Genomic DNA, 17,394 nt, shown 5'->3' on the forward strand with positions numbered 1-17,394 from the left:
TCACCCAATCACACCGTTCCCACGGTAAACCACTGTTCATTTTAACAGCAAATTTTGATTGAGTTTTAAGGCCCTAGTATCTTGCCTTACCCGTTAGAGAAGATAATTAATAATAATCCACAATCTTTGACAATTTTCACTTTATTTTTAATAGCCGGTTGATGCTCTATTGACAAATTTAGCAGGGGACCCCTGGAAACCCCTTCAAGGACCCCAGGGGGTTCCCTGGACCACACTTTAAAGAGTTTAAATAAAATATAATTTACACTGAAAACAGAAAACAGAAAAAAGAAAACCACATCTGGGTTTACCTTATTATGCCATGGAGAGACCCCAGGATGTTGTTTCATCATTACAATAAGTGAAAGAGTCAATTCTCGCCCTGGCGTTTCACGAAACCCCCGAAACAAAGGAAGGAAATCAGTGAAACTTGGCACGCGTTGCAAACGCACTCCGCTGGACTTCCTACGTGACCCGTGTGATTAAAGCACAACTCACAGTTCCAGAGCTGACACATGCATTACGTCTCTGTCGGCTGGAAACCTCATTATGTCCTAAAACGGCGGCTGTGGCTCAGGAGGTAGAGCAGGTCGTCCAATGATCCATGGGTCGGCGGTTCGAATCCCGGCTCCTCCTGTCTACATGTCAAAGTATCCTTGGGCAAGTCACTGAACCCCAAATTGCTCCCGATGTGCTGGTTGGTACCATGCATGGCTTCCGTCGCCATCGGTGTATGAATGGGTGAATGTAATGCACAATCTATGTAAAGCGCCTTGGATAAAGGCGCTATATAAATGCACCATTTACCAAAACTGTTACTTTTCAGGATTCAAATTCAAAAGCATCAAAAGTAGCAGATCGACAAAGCTCGAAAAGCGTCTGCTACCTTTAATGCGTTTGTGTCACGCTGTAGTATGATCAAGTAGCCTAGGGCGTTGATTTACCAAAAAATAGTTAAAATATGGAGATAAGAGGTTTCTGCCTGACAGCAACGATTAAGAGACCGGACCCAGTGTGCATAGAGCTTTGCTCTATAAGGTCCCGGGGCCAGACTGCAGTGCTAGAAAGTAACTTTGCTCAAGTACTGTGCTTTGCTTTATTTCTACTCCACACTACTCTACTCTACTCTACTCTACTCTACATTACTTATCCCCTTTTCAATACTTTGAATCTACTCCACTAGCCTACAGCACATCGCAGGGGCCACTATTTTACTTATTTTAAAACTTTACAATTTGTGATATTTATTAACGTGGCGTGAAGCGACATTTTGAATTCCGGACTTTTACTTGTAGTATTGGTACATTGCAGTATTGATACTTTTACTAAAGGAAAAAATAGCCTACCTTTTCCACCATTGTTGCTCTGCTGAAAAGCATGAAACTACAACATTTGCTGTATAGTATGTCCGTTTTCCTTACTACTTCTACTGCACTCAGTGTTCATTTCGTTGTCTAAAACTGTTGTGAGCTTGTAGATCTGCTATTTCCGGCCCACATGCAGCATAAGTATAAATCAGGCATTTCGACTCCATCACAGGCTCGGCTCCGGGATGACTCAGAGGGCAGTTGAAAATGGCGAGGGGGCACGTCTCATTTTAATAATAGTAAAACCATAAATACATAGTACTTAAACTGAGGGGGCAGAATTTGCAACTGAGGGTGCCAGCTCAGCTCAGGCCCCCTCTGGCACCCCCGTGGCGCCGGGCCTGCTCCATCACGACCTGCCAAAATACACTTTAGTCGATTCAATCTAATGTAGATTTAGTTGACTAAAATCACATGGAAATAGTTGAAAACTTGAATTGAATGCAGGCAGGTCTTTTGTAGGCCTACATTATGGTACTGCTGCTATACCTTTAGCATAGCAGCAAAGTATACTTCTTCCACCCACTGCCCTTTGGAGAGATGTTGTTAATTGTGTGTCTAGTTGCTGCATGGCACATAGAGGGTTTTCCACTTCACTTTCAGAGGAAATGGCCTCTTTAAGCACAGAGCAGGGAGGAACCTTTGATAATGGAAAATCTGGACAAAGATGCATGTTCGTCATAATAAAACAAAACAAATTTTCAAATGCCTAATGTAGTGCTTCTCAAACTGTGTTCTGGGGACCCCCAGGAGTCCTTGAGGGCGGTTTCAGGAAGTCCCCAAGCGAAATGATTGATATAGGAACCAAGTGGACCCTTACAATATACCAGTTCTATAATATTGCAGTCTTTTATAGATTGGCCATTTTCGAATAGTCAAAGAATCCATATTTTGTAATGATCTGCAAAGTACCTCAAGTGTATAACTAATTGTGGAGTACAATCAATGCCTCGAGACAAACGGTGCCAACACAAACATTAAACGCCATTAACAATAAAGAGACAATATGACATAATGAGGCCCATTATGACGTAAATGTTCCCTTCATTGACAATGGCGTTTACAAAACAAACATTGAACTAAAGACAAACATTAAACCTGTATATCGGAGGGGCTAGCGCCCCTCAAAAATATACATGTAAAGTAAAAGTACACATGATGTCCACAAAACAGGTTGTTTCTGGACTTTATCCATTTATACGTTGGCTATTGAAAAATAGCAGATAAGCTCACAGCGTGAGCTATGGGGGTTTCTGAAACAAAACCTTTTCAGATGGGGTCCGTGGACAGATTTATAACAATAACAATTTGGGGGTCCTTGGAGAACCATGCACGGGACCTATTGTATTGTGACACATGGTATGTGGCTCTTTGGTCGGGTTAATTTTATTTATTTTTGTTGGAGTCCTAATAGGGATCCTGTTACAGTACAGTGATATGCCTACAGGGACCGCTGGCAGGGGGGGGGGGGGGGTCTGGGCTATGCAGGTATTGTTCCAATCATGGGCTGGGGTGTACTATTGGAGGAGATGTGTGCCCCTGGTGGGTGCAATCAAGTGAGAGACTCTTAGTCCCACTGCCGCCATCACCCACCCGTCTCCCTGACACGTGTGCATGTGCACATAGAACACGCACACACATACACACACGCACGCACACACGCACACACACACACACACACACACACGCACGCACGCACGCACGCACGCACGCACGCACGCACGCACGCACGCACGCACGCACGCACGCACGCACACACACACACACACACACACACACACACACACACACACACACACACACACACACACACACACACACACACACACACACACACACACACACACACACACACACACATTTGGCAAATACGCCAGGATAGTCAGGAAGTACTAATGAAGTTATTAATGATGTGCATGTGTTCATGTGTTGTGTGGCGTGTGAGTCTCGAGCTCCCATCAGCCAGCTGCTTGTTCTGACCCAACTCTGTTTATGATGATTAATTCACACACACACACACACACACACACACACACACACACACACACACACACACACACACACACACACACACACACACACACACACACACACACACACACACACACACACACACACACACAGAGAGAGAGAGAGAGAGAGAGAGAGAACAACAGCGACAGACAGACAGGCAGATAGACACAGATCGAGAGACAGACGCAGAGGCGCGCACACACACACACACACACACACACACACACACACACACACACACACACACACACACACACACAGTCAGTCACACACACACACACACACACACACACACACACACACACACACACACACACACACACACGCACACGCACACACACACAGTCTCTCTTCTCAGTATGTGCATGTCGTCGTCGTCCCCCCTTTTTTTCAGGATACATGATAAACAAGTGAAATTGGAAGTGATGATACAAAGAAATGAGCACACAGATTTGGAACGAACACTAACATTGTGTAGGCTAAGTTGATAAATGGGTTTTCTCTGTTGATTGGCTGAAGTTTTGCGACCCGCCTGAACATTTATTTTCTGTTTACTAAAGAGCTGGGGAGACTCCTTTGTTACTGAACACTGTATCATTTTAATATAGAAAACCTTTTGTTTAAAAAAAATCACACCCGTGTGAACTGAGTGGTGCAAGGTCTTATATAGTCTGATCAGCTATGTCAGTGACTCACACACTAACCATGGTAACCATGCTCACCTGTGCACGGACACGTACACAGGTACACAAACATACAGACAAAGCTGGTTATTGGAGTGGTTTGTACCACTCAAAAAAAAGGTGGGAGGAAAGTGGTTAATGATCAATAATAGTCCAATAACATGATATGATTCTCTGTAATGAAACGGTTTTGACATGCCAGCCTATGGGACCGTCTTCTGTCCCTATAGCCTATGGGACCGTCTTCTTTCCATAGCCTATGTGGCAAGGAAAGAATACAAGGGACAAACTTAAAAATACATACAGACATGAAATCCAAGATGATATTCAGTCATAGGATTGTCAACCATCAAGCTGAAAGTTGCGAGGAGCGCCTAGGAGGAATGTGTCTCACTCACAGGATGAGACAGTCAGTCATGCTAGTGGCCCAGGCCGGCCTTGCAGTGTTTCCAGCCTCCATGATGTCATGGCTTTATAAAGGGAATAGTGCTATTGATTGAGTGTAAGTGGATCTGAGAGTGGATAAGGCTCTCTGTGGCTACAAGTTACAACTCACAAATATGCCAATATAAGTGGACTGTTGAAGCCTGTAGCTAAATCTAAATATTATTTTTCCACCAATGTAGATGTGGAAATTGTAAAAGAGAATTAATTAAATTAATTAATTAATTAATTAATCCGTTTATTTTCCATTTTATTGTATTGTATGTTTTATCTGAACGCAAAAGATATTGAACATAATAGTGAGCTAGCCCAAACATTTAGACTCTCGTAGAGGTTTTTTTCGATTCTGACGAATCTCTCTGCGAGAATCGAAAAAAACCTCTACGAGAGTCTAAATGTTTGGGCTAATAGTGAGCGGTCATGGAGCGCCCTCCTGTGGTCACTTACAAAAAATTAGGCTACTTTGTGCTCAGTCGTTTCCTAGCCTCGATCATAGGCTAGATGGCTCTGGCCCGATACCCAGGCTTTCATTTTCGTCAGTCGTTTCCTAATGAAGGTTGCAAAGTAATGACACGCCGAAAGAAGCTGAAACTGATTGTGTTGTGCAAGAAACAACATCAACAACAGCCGCTGTGCAGGTTTACAGGTTTGTGACGTTGATTGATTCCCATTAAAGGGAAAAGATATGCACATGGTGACATGACATCCCAGTTTTTAAATACGGACGGTGCTGGACCCAAAAAGTGATCAAATGAAGAAAATCCGCACACGATATATAATTCTACTCCCCGTCCTCCTTATTTCAAACTTACAAAACAACGTTTCGCAGGACGGTCGGGGAGCAGAATTATATCGTTGATTGATTCCCAGCCACAGGTTAATTTAGCTATTATTCGACATAGCTCTGGTCCATAGCCCTAATGCTAATTATGCACGGTAGAATTAGTACTTAGGGCCATGGACCAGAGCTATATTCGACACATAAACTGCATAACCTGTAAAACACAACATTATTATTATTATTATTATTATTATTATTATTATTATTATTATTATTATTATTATTATTATTATTATTAGTGGTGTGTTGGTTTGGTTGTAATCATAAGGTTTAAACACCAGGCGGCACCAGAGGGCCGTTTTCTAAACCTTGACTGACCTAATTTCAAACTTGGTCATATCCTTCCAGGCCTCTTCATTCCACCCATACCAGCACTTATCTACAAGACAAACAAAACACATCAGACACATAATCACACACGAACAGGGCCGACACAGAACCATTAGGCATTAAGGGAGATTTGTCATGCATTATGCAATCTGATGGAAGTTGGCTTTACAGAAAGTCTGTATAGGCTACCTCTCTCTAGCTCTAGTCGAAGTGATAAATTGTACTTCATTTGCATGCACTTTTATGAATGGCTCTTTCATTGCTTCAGTCATCAAAGCAATTTCTGCACGCCTACTTAACTGTTCAATGGATGCAATTACAAAATGTACCCATACTTCCTATAGCCTGACACAATTTGTGGTCAGTATCATGTCTGCATCCTGTGACATAATACTGACCTGATACTAACCTGATACTGACCATGATACTAACATGATACTGACCATAATACTGACCATGATACTAACATGATACTGACCATAATACTGACCATGATACTAACATGAAACTAACCATGATACTAACATGATACTCACTTGATACTGACAAAACTACTGACGTGGTATACTTACCATGATACTGATGATGTCAGTGGGATGTCAGAACCTGTCACATGGTGCAGTGAGAGGGGCCTGATATAACACAAAATAAATAATATGGATTGTGTCAATTGTTACCAGAATTCACCGCTTGACACTTGTTGCTTCTACAGTCAAATTCAAATTTGCTGAAGAAAGTGAGGCTGGAAATCAAGCATGATGTCAAATTAACTTGCTGTTTTATTTAATTCCACCTGAAAACAATTAACAAAGTAAAAAACTCACATTGAGTGAGTGAGTGAGTGAGTCACTGACAGGCCCTGACATTCCTGCCTGTGACATAAGACCCCTCTCACTGTCACACAGGAGGGAGAGGGGCCTGTCTAGTAATTTCAAAGTGTCAATGTATTTTTACGTATCTAATTTAAAAGTGTAGCTCGTAGTGTAAAGTCTAATTAGTTAAGTCTTTATGTAAAAGTAGAAATGTAAGTGAGTGGTGCTGCTAATGTGTGATTTTCTCAACCTGTAAGTCAAGAAGCAAAATATACTGGTATGACACTCCTGGTTTACTAGGACGGGCCTAAATTCCATGTTCCTGCTGATTGCACTTACAGGTTAAAGGTGTATTTTTCAAAGTAATAAAAGTTAAAAGTGTCTATCTATTTAACAGTAGGCCTATAGTAGTTACCAGTAAGACACCTGAAGACAAGAAGCGAAGACTGCTGGGCGAGCGCTGTCGCTTCGGCATGTGGTGTCAAATTAATTCTGTACTGGCCATATAAGGAGCATGTCTTGAGTGTACAGGGTTTGATGAGGTCAGATCAACATGTCATATGGAATGTCAGAACAGGTCAGCTCCATACAGTAGGCTACTGTATATGGCAGTGCTGGACTGGGACAAAAATTCAGCCCGGTCATTTTCGCGGGATTTGGCCCAGACTGGCCCACCACAACCAGCGAACAGAACACAGATACTCTACCAACTCGTCGGGTCGACGCACATACAAATACTTAAAATATAAAACCTTAATACCACCACTTTTACAGAACAACACACACAATGATACATACACAACCAACAGACAACGAATATGAGACTGCTCGCCCCTTTACCAACTCGCCCCGGGCGTACAGCCGGCAGAACAGCGCGGCCTGGTATTCCTAAAGTAATCTAAGTAAATTATGCTTCACGGTTAAACCTAACCTTATTCCTAACCTCAACCTCAGTAAAACGATGCCTAAACCTAACCCTATTCCTAAACTTAACCCCAGTAAAACTATGCCTAACCCTAAACTTATTTCTAACCTTATTCTCAGTAAAACAAAATAAAGAATACAAGAACCGCCGCACCGAGCTGTCGGCGTGAGCTCGGCGGAAAAAATCTGGGGCGAGATGGAATTGGGGCGACCTGACCCAGACAACTACACTGAAACAATTAATTTATGGCATGGGCCTGGCTCTGGGCAGACTGGGCTGCTTGGGATGATGTCAGTTGGGGACTATGCTGGGGAAATCATCCACTTGAAATGATGTACTCTGGGTGACTGTCTATCACAAACCTAGACAAAATACTAGTCTAGACTAGAGGACTGACTGTTATGAACGGGTGAACTATGAACATGATCCGACATGCAAAAATGTGTCTGCTAGTTAGCTAATGACTGAAAAACAAGAGCATCAATCATGATCTGAGAATTGGACAAACACTTTGGTTTAATGGGTTATTGCGAACGCAGTGATTGCGAACGCAGTGATTGCGAACGCAATGAGACCCAGCAGATCATGTCTGTCTGTCTGTCTGTTTGTCTGTGTGTGTGTCACGCTGTAACACCACCCGCCCACCACCAGAGGGCGCAGCTGTATCACACACAAAAACACACACACACATGCACGCACACACACACACACACACACGCACGCACGCACGCACGCACGCACGCACACACACACACACACACACACACACACAAAACTTAACTTAAAAAAAACTTAACTTAAAACAAAACTTAACTTAAAAAAAAAAATTAAAAAGGAAAAACTTTAAAAGGAAAAAGATCTCTTAAAAAACACAAAAAAAAGAGAACTTAAAAAAAACTTCTAATTGTTGTTTTTGCAATTTACGAGCTGCGTTCGCTTCCCGCGTTCGCGCGTCTTACTTGTATTTTAGAACGTTGTATTTGATAGCTAAATATGCAGTACACTGTAGGTTATATAGAGCAGTGGTTCTCAACCAGTCGTCCGGGGACCACCAGTGGTCCTTGAGGGGGTTCCAGGTGGTCACCAGCTATAAATGATGGAGAGTTGCTAACCAAATGGACCCTTATGGACCCGTACGGGTCCATTTTGTTTCATTATTGTTAAACATCTGCATTACTGAAGTTAATTTACGAGAAACTACTAATGGTACCAACATCAATACAGCATGGAAATGTGGACATATTCTTCATATAGTTTTGGGTCTGCAAGGCTAAAGGTCATCAAATGGCAGAATAAATAATGGGCCTTCATATGAAAAGGGTTGAAAACCACTGATATAGAGCGTCGCAGTCCTACTACTCCTACCCTGGACCAGGAAATGAAACCCAATGCATTATTCTCATAGACATTTCTTAAAGTATTTATTTAAAGACGGTTACGCCGCGGACAAAGCCAACTCGAGTCGTGACAACTCATGACAACACAAACAATATTTTGGACCAAACAAATAATTAGAAAGAAGAAAAAAACGGCAGGTTACAACACTTTTTTTGTTGTTTTTCTTCTTTGTAATTATTTGTTTGATCCAAAATATTGTTTGTGTTGTCATGAGTTGTCACGACTCGAGTTGGCTTTGTCCGCGGCGTAACCGTCTTTAAATAAATACTTTAAGAAATGTCTATGAGAATAATGCATTGGGTTTCATTTCCTGGTCCAGGGTAGGAGGCGGGACTGCGACGCTCTATAGAGCATGGTTACTATTATGAGTAAAATGCTTGTGCCGTTTTATTTTAACAGCAGAATAATTCTGAATAATAACTACAGTATATAACCTGTGATCATGCTGAAACTACAGTACAAGGACAATAAACAACACACTGATTGAATCACTATGTGCAGCCTAGTAACTGTACAATGTACATACAGCCTACAGTATTTTTGAGGGGCACTAGCCGCCCCTCATACAGCTTTAATGTTTGTCTTTCAACAATGCTTGTTTAAGAAAACGCCATAGTTTGACATATATTATATGTCAAACTCAAGGCCCGGGGGCCAAATCAGGCCCGTGAATGAATTATCTTTGGCCCGCGGGATGATATTTAATTAGTATTAGAACTGGCCCTCTGGTATATTGCAAGGACCACCATATTACTACAAGTCCCACAATGCACTGCGAGTGCATTGGTGCGTATCGAGGGCCCTCAAGCGCAAGCATGCGTCTTCTCTTCACTATTGATCAGCAGTGAAAGTATATCATTTGTGGTCAACTTTCAGCTACCCCTCTCCTCAAAAATGGCTAAACGAAAACTCTGAAAACAGGGGTTTTCAAGTCAGGTGGGAGGCAGAGGGCAAACATCTGTGTCTCTTCTGTGTGGAGACAGTGTGGCTGTAATGAAAGAATATTACCTAAGAAGACTATGATAAGAAATGAATGCAACTGATTTGATTTATGTTCTCATTTTACTATGAAAGCAGTGCTTGGTGAGGATCATAGAACAGGAAACTGAGCTTAATAATAATGCATTTTCAGTTTTAAATGCATTAACATTTTTGCTTGTTGCCTTGGGACGTCCTCATGACCGCGGTGCCCGTGTGTTGAAACACAGTCCGGCCCTCGACTTGTACCAATTTCTTTATTTTGGCCCACTGTGTATTTGAGTTTGACATCCCTGGGCATAGACAATAAAGAGAAATGTAATGTTTGTTTTGAGGACTAAAACAAACATTAGCACCCGTTGCTTAAACAAACATTATGTTGTAATTGATGTATAAGTATGAATTATATGAATATATTACTGAATGATAGTTGCAAGTCTAAAGTTTGAAATTTGAATGGACAGGTATAAGTCAAAAGGGAGACACCGAAGAGGAAGGATGGATGGGGAGGGATCAACATTCTGGAATGTCAGAACAGGTTCTGAAATATATCCATAAATGGCGATTTAAGGGTTTGAGGTCCGGGACCGCCGGGGCCGGCACGTGGCCCCCCGGTGTCTCCCTGACGTTAAACCACGATTTTTTTGAGTGTCACCTTGACTACCAGGGGCGCAGGCAAGGGGCTGCCGATCAGCGGGCGGAGCCCAGTGCGCGGAGGGCGAGGACGGGCCAATTGCTGCGAGTTGCTGGCCAATAGTCAGGGATGATGAGGGATCTCTATATATGGGCTTAACTGTGAGAGCAAGTCGCATTTACTATGACATCAGGGTCTCCACATCTCCATCCCTGATGATGTCACAAGACCTGGACCATGGTGCCCAACACACTGATGGGAAATTCTCGATTCCATAGTTAACTGCGACCTTCGGTCGCAAAAAGTGTCTGTCAGTGTCTACGCATCTAATATAAAAGTCTATTAGTTTAACATGTCTAATGTATATAATTTAAAAGTCCAAAAGTTATAAGTGTCTAGGCCTATATGTATTAACATAATTACTTACTAACAGAAGAAACAAATGATCGATCCTGCTTGATGGAGTTAACATGTGGCCACCACCACAAAATAATTTAAAACAAACGTTTCAGGTTGTGGGAGGTTCTGGGTTACCCTTCAAAGAGACGGAATTCCAATTTCAAGTGTGTATGGAATAGGCATAATGCAACATCAGAACATAGATATCAGAATCATATCTACTGTGATGTCGTATCACTGGTTCAAAAGCAGTCCACACATCCCATTACTTTAAAATCATTTTATTTTTAAATCCATTCAATGTCAACTTGTTTTCATTGTTTAAATGACTACATATACAGTACATTCGTCAAACATTTACAGTATTTATACCAAGCCACAGTACACATTAATAAAAACACAGCCTGGGTTGTCTCCTTGCATGACACTAGTTACAAAAACCACTGCATCAACTCCGTGAAATTCAGGAAAATTATCAAAAAGAAAAAGAAAGAAACAAAATCAAAAATCAAAATTAGCAAATTGCTATGACTGCTGCCCCTCGTTATCTTCATGATCAGTTTAGAAATAAATGAAAATATAAAATAAGTCATATGCTTTTATTTTATCTGAATAAAAGTCTTCATAAAAATCAATGTTCCAGGGGGGTCTCCAGCAAAAAGCCATTAGAAAAATAGCAGTTCTACAAGCTGATGGCGCTTTGCGTTGGGACACGTGACGTTGAGAGCTTGTAGATCTGCAATTATTGTTTGGGGGGGGGGGGAACATCTTTAGATTGTGAATTATTTTCACAACAATTTTTAACACCACAAATCTTCTCTTAAGGTGGTCCCCACCCACCTGGCAAAAAATATTTTCAGATGAGGGTCCATGGCCAAATATATTTCAATTTTGGGGTTCCTTGACATGAAAAATGTTTGAGAACCACTGTTGCCAGGCAGAACACTAAAAACTCTTGAGAGAAGACAAAAAAACCCTAAAAACTAAACAAGTCAGAAAGAGTTGTCTACCTCGCTATGTCCTGAGCTAGTTTCAACTAAGGAAGACTAGAGGATTCCCTGATATGTTAAAAGTCCCTTGCCAGTTCAACACGCGCACATACACACATACACACACACCCACAGGAGACATTCCTAAAGTACGCAGACTTTTGACTTCTCTGGGATTTGGCTCATTTGTTTCAGTCATTTTGTGGTTTTGTCGTTCTTTTAAGCTTTGTTCTGGCGTCATTGACTGTGCGGTACGGACGGTAAGTTTGCTTGCAATACTTTCCATGAGTGTTCTGGCTTACTTAAATAGTAGATCTACAAGCTCACAACACGGTTCATGACACTGGCATGCATCCAAGAAGAATCAGGCATTTACTAGCAGTGGTAGTGAGGTCCAACTTAGGACCCTCAGGGTTCCTTGAGGGGTTCAAAATAGGAACCCAACAGATTTGTAACCCTGCCAGTGGAACATTTGTACACGGAGATCTTGAAATTAATATACTTGATAAAGTCCTCGTCTTTATCGCCATATTACTGCTGTTTTGACGCCAATACAGTACATATTTTTGGAACATTCTAAAGTGAGTTGTGAGCCCCCGCTTTGTTCTACAATTTCTGTTTTTACAGTTTGGCTCAGCACCAAATAACGGAATATATATTTTTCTCTGAGGGTCCTTGAAATTAAAACATTTTAGAACCACTGTAGGCCAAAATGCAAAACATCCCTAAATCTGCCATGACATCACATCCCATTTGCATGGCCCTGTCATGTAGCGTATGTCTCCAGCATTAGATTGCTGATTACACCAAATATATACAATTCTGTATGTGTGCGTGCATGTATGTGGGAGAGAGGGAGAGAGAGAGAGAGAGAGAGAGAGAGAGAGAGACCTTTCTGTATTTCAAAGTGTTTTATGACACAGGCACATGCTAAGGCACAGATTGTTTTGCGGATATTCCCCAAGTACACCTGGGAACCCTAAATCCCAGGAATTTTGTTGAATGAAAAAGGAGTTGTGTTGAAAATAAAATCTGTACACCACAGGTAAAGGATGAAATCTGTACACTACAGGTAAAGGATGACATCTGTACACCTAGAGCTTAAGGTTCAACATTCTGTAGAACTATGAAAACACAGTCAGTAATAATCCACTCATGGCATGATAAGAGTTTGGTGGGTTTTTATGATTTATAGCAGCGAGTGGAGTCAAATGAACCGACAAAATAATAATAAAAAGATTGCTGATGGGTTGAATAAAATGACATTGACATACTGCATCTTACTTGGCGTGATAGATCAGTAGATCAGCGTGTCATATGATGATTTTACGACAAGTCACGAGTGCATCGGGTTTCTCTATTTTGCTTTTATAAAACAAAACATGATGGATAGCTTCACAACGGATACCAATAAACCAACAGCTTGGCTTGTTTACAACATGAACAGGCAACTGTGTGGACCATTTGTGATGGCGGTGAAATTGTGTACGTTTTACTGTGGGTTTAAAATGAGGGTACCCCTCATTTGAAACCTCCCGAGACCACATGCAGCGCATATGAGGGAGGTGAATCTGTGCTCTGCTGCTGCAGTGTGGCCAAACAATAGGATTCTTCATATGAAGAAAAAACAAAAATGGCATTTTAGTCTAGTGTCCTTTTATAATAGATTTCACAATACTGAAAAGTAAATCAAGTTTCCCCATCAACTACAGATGTACCGTAGTTGTGTGCCATCTCTGCTGAGCCCGGCCTAACATATGTATTCATTTACAGTTCAACAGAGATTTACTCTACGGCCCACGCATGTTATAAAGTACCATTGAACCTCATTGTATTCAATACATCACGTGGCCAACAAGATCTCTCTCTCTCTCTATCTCTCTCTCTCTCGAGTAGGGAATTAACAAAAGGAATGTCCCCGATAGGATTTTAGTTCTGCGGACACTCATATATATATATTTAGATCACCGGTTACCATATTCACCCACAAGTCTATTTACATTGCATTCTTTCAACTGTGTTATTTCCAAATAAACCATGATCACATCTAGCACTAAATAATATATTTTTTTTAGCTTCTTTAGTATAAAAATATCATCCAAGGAAATTATAACAATTTTGCCGTGCTTGAGCAAAACAAACAAAACATACATTACCGTTAAATTTACTGTACAATTGCAAACTTTGAGACATTATTTACCGAACAAAACAAATACAAAATATTGATCAGCGTTAGTACCTTGTATACGCCAGGGTTAAACGTAGTATAGGGGCGAGCAGTCAATATGATTCAGTTCAGTACAACAATCTATGTACATCTGTTTATACAGAAGCTAGGTCCTATATTACACTCCACCAAGGTGTTATTAATTCATGAAATTAGAGATTTTGGTAAGATAAGTAAAAAATTATATAAAGCATTCCCTCATAGATTCACATAATATATTAGTTAGCCCAGTAGCTACAATATCAGACATGCACATTTAATTATATCCCCTGTAAGAGGGCATTTCCTTTTTATGTACATTTATGATCAGAAATAGTGTACAGTACAACCCAATGATGGGTGGGAAAAAAGCGAGTTTTAACCTCTTAAACCCTAGCATCCGTATAGGCCTATCTCACAGAATTTCCCCGCCCCCTTAATACGCCACCTTTCCGCGTTAGTGGTGATAGCGTGACGTCACTCCATAGACACTACATGTTAACAGAGGTAATTTAAGAAGTCTACAACTTTTGTTTTCTCAAGGTAAGGTTTGTTCTATCTGTTCGAGCTGATTTACCATCTTGTTTGCTTCATAATAATATTGGTCTGTCACATTTTTACATTAGGAAATGTACTTAGATTCTCCAGAGAAAAAAAAAACGTGTAAATGCTAATGTTAAATGACACCACCATCTACCGGAAGGGGGCGTGGAAAGGGGGCTGTGAGATAGGCTTATTGCGGGGAGAGCTTTCACAGAAAATAGCATTGCGTCGATCGGCCATTTTCAGCAAAAGCTTTTCCCACAAGGATAGAAAACAGATAAGACACAAGTATAGACCCGTGAGGGACTCCGGTCACCCATACAGGGTTTAAGTGGTTAACTAATTTGTCTTCATAACTAGACTTTTCACTTGGAGGGCGAATGGTTTCGACACTGGCTTGACACAGCGATGGCCTTAAGTGGATTCTCTTGCATTGCACAGGTTGAGTAACTGCTTGAGTAACTGCTGAAAGAGAGAGCTACCACACACTCTCTTTGATCTGGCCGCCATTCGTGCGGTCACGCTGGTTTATGAGTCACCAACAGCCATTAGGAGGATTCAATGTTTGGAATCACTGTATATACACACACATTTTGGAACAATTGGTTTCCACATGGCAAATGTTACTTTCACATGTTTCTTGTGCAATGTTTTTGGAAATAAATTACTAGTGAATATGAGTATTATTCATTTACCACAGCGGTCTAGTGTCTAGTAGAGCAGGGGGTTCCAAATGGACACTTACAGGTCTAGTGTCTAGTAGAGCAGGGGGTTCCAAATGGAAGTCTAGTGTCTAGTAGAGCAGGGGGTTCCAAATGGACAGTCTAGTGTCTAGTAGAGCAGGGGGTTCCAAATGGACAGTCTAGTGTCTAGTAGAGCAGGGGGTTCCAAATGGAAGTCTAGTGTCTAGTAGAGCAGGGGGTTCCAAATGGACAGTCTAGTGTCTAGTAGAGCAGGGGGTTCCAAATGGACAGTCTAGTGTCTAGTAGAGCAGGGGGTTCCAAATGGACAGTCTAGTGTCTAGTAGAGCAGGGGGTTCCAAATGGAAGTCTAGTGTCTAGTAGAGCAGGGGGTTCCAAATGGACAGTCTAGTGTCTAGTAGAGCAGGGGGTTCCAAATGGACAGTCTAGTGTCTAGTAGAGCAGGGGGTTCCAAATGGACACTTACAGGTCTGTACATGTCTGAAAACTGTACATTTTGTACACTCTCAGAGTTGAGGATCCTTTGAAATTATAAAGTTTGAGAACCACTGTACTAGAGTGTGTCGTAACCCTGTCTCTCAATAGCTCTGCTCTGGCCCAACCCGACCCCTCCACAGACACACAAGGAAATAAAATGCAATTATGTCCTTCCCTGTTATGCCTAATTTATGCTTCGTCGTACAATGGAATCACACAGCGACAAACAACCGATCTATAAGTTCACAAGCCATCGCATCCACGACGCGTTGTGAGATTGTAGATTGGCTATTTTCAGCAAGTATAAATGAGGCTTTTACGCTGCTTGAAAAGCTCCCATTAAAGTGGTACATGTGGGGTTCAGTGGATGGGATGCACCATTCACATCACGTACTGTAGCTCCCTATTCTGAACGGAGCTCTAGGGTACGTGCTATTAGGGGTCAGAGGTCAGACAGTATAACATGCTCTGTCCTCCGGTTCAACTGTTCCACCACACCCAACAAGACATTTTTAGGGAAAGACGTAAAAACTTCTCCAAGTGAAAGGTGATGGAAAAACATCACCAACAATGTCAATTTAACCATTCAAATGTGTGTCTGAAAACAGTAACCGCCATCGTTTTGTCGTTTCCCGTCTTCTATTAAAAAGGTTGTGCAGAGAATACCACCGAAACATCAGAACTGTAATGTACTCGTAAGCACAATGAAACCTGTTGTTCATTATTCCCGGGGGCGGGGCAGACACCAGGCCAAAATACCCAATCTATATAAGCTCACATTGTTGAGCTTGCAGTTGGGCTATTTTCTGCAAAGATATTTAAAGTGTAAAACGGATAAAAGCCTTGCATAGACCCCTGGGGGACTCAACTATTACGTAGGGGTTAAGTGGTTAAACTGAAACCAATGATAGCCCATGAAGGCACTGTGGCAGGCAGAGTGAGTATGATAATGAGAGGCAGACAGTGTGAGTTTAACTGCATTGACTCTATATAAACAGGTAGATAGGTAGAAAGACAGACAGAACATATTATAATAGATATGTCACTTTGAGGAATAGGGGCCACACTGTCTGTCTGTACTAAGATTGTAACGCAATGTTTAGTTTGATGCTTAGCCCTTTGAATGCCAGAACACACAACAGGAGGATGGAGTGCCACACACACGTTTTGTGCCATGATGTGTTACTGTATGTGTTTTCTGAATAAAAAAGGCATTTTTTTTAAACGGATGTCCAGTATAAAATATAGTCTCATATATCTCAGAAGCACTCTTGTGCTTCAGTGTTTTGCATTGTTGTGCATTCAGTTACACAGTGAATCTCTGCCCACGAGTCTTGAATGACATCAAATCTCATAGAAAACGTTTTTCTTTTTTGCAGCTTTGCTATAGTGTGTGGGATATTATTGCGATCATCAATGAAGATAACATACTGTGTGCTAGGTCTCCCTGTTTCAAGTTTGGCTGGGTTTTGTAATATGAGACAACGGTAATGTTATTACAATACTTCAACACCCACACATACTAAACTGTAGGTTATGGCTTCAATATACCTATAATACATCAATCACAACTCATTAAGTTTCAAAAGCCTGGTGAAAACCTACGTGTAGAAAAGTGAGAACTGGTGTTGGTGGTGGACTAGTGAATAGTAAT

The 17,394-nt window shown here is 41.4% G+C and overlaps 1 long non-coding RNA gene across 1 annotated transcript; it reads left to right on the forward strand.

The window, feature by feature from the left end:
• Nucleotides 1-11,095: 11,095 nt before the first annotated feature.
• On the forward strand, nt 11,096-17,299 carry LOC306923280. The gene is made up of 2 exons (XR_013790009.1): nt 11,096-15,309; nt 15,732-17,299. It is a non-coding gene; the product is annotated as an uncharacterized lncRNA (long non-coding RNA).
• Nucleotides 17,300-17,394: the final 95 nt, after the last annotated feature.

This window comes from Electrona antarctica (assembly GCF_951216825.1).
Source record: "Electrona antarctica genome assembly, chromosome: 5".
Classification (NCBI taxonomy): domain Eukaryota; kingdom Metazoa; phylum Chordata; class Actinopteri; order Myctophiformes; family Myctophidae; genus Electrona; species Electrona antarctica.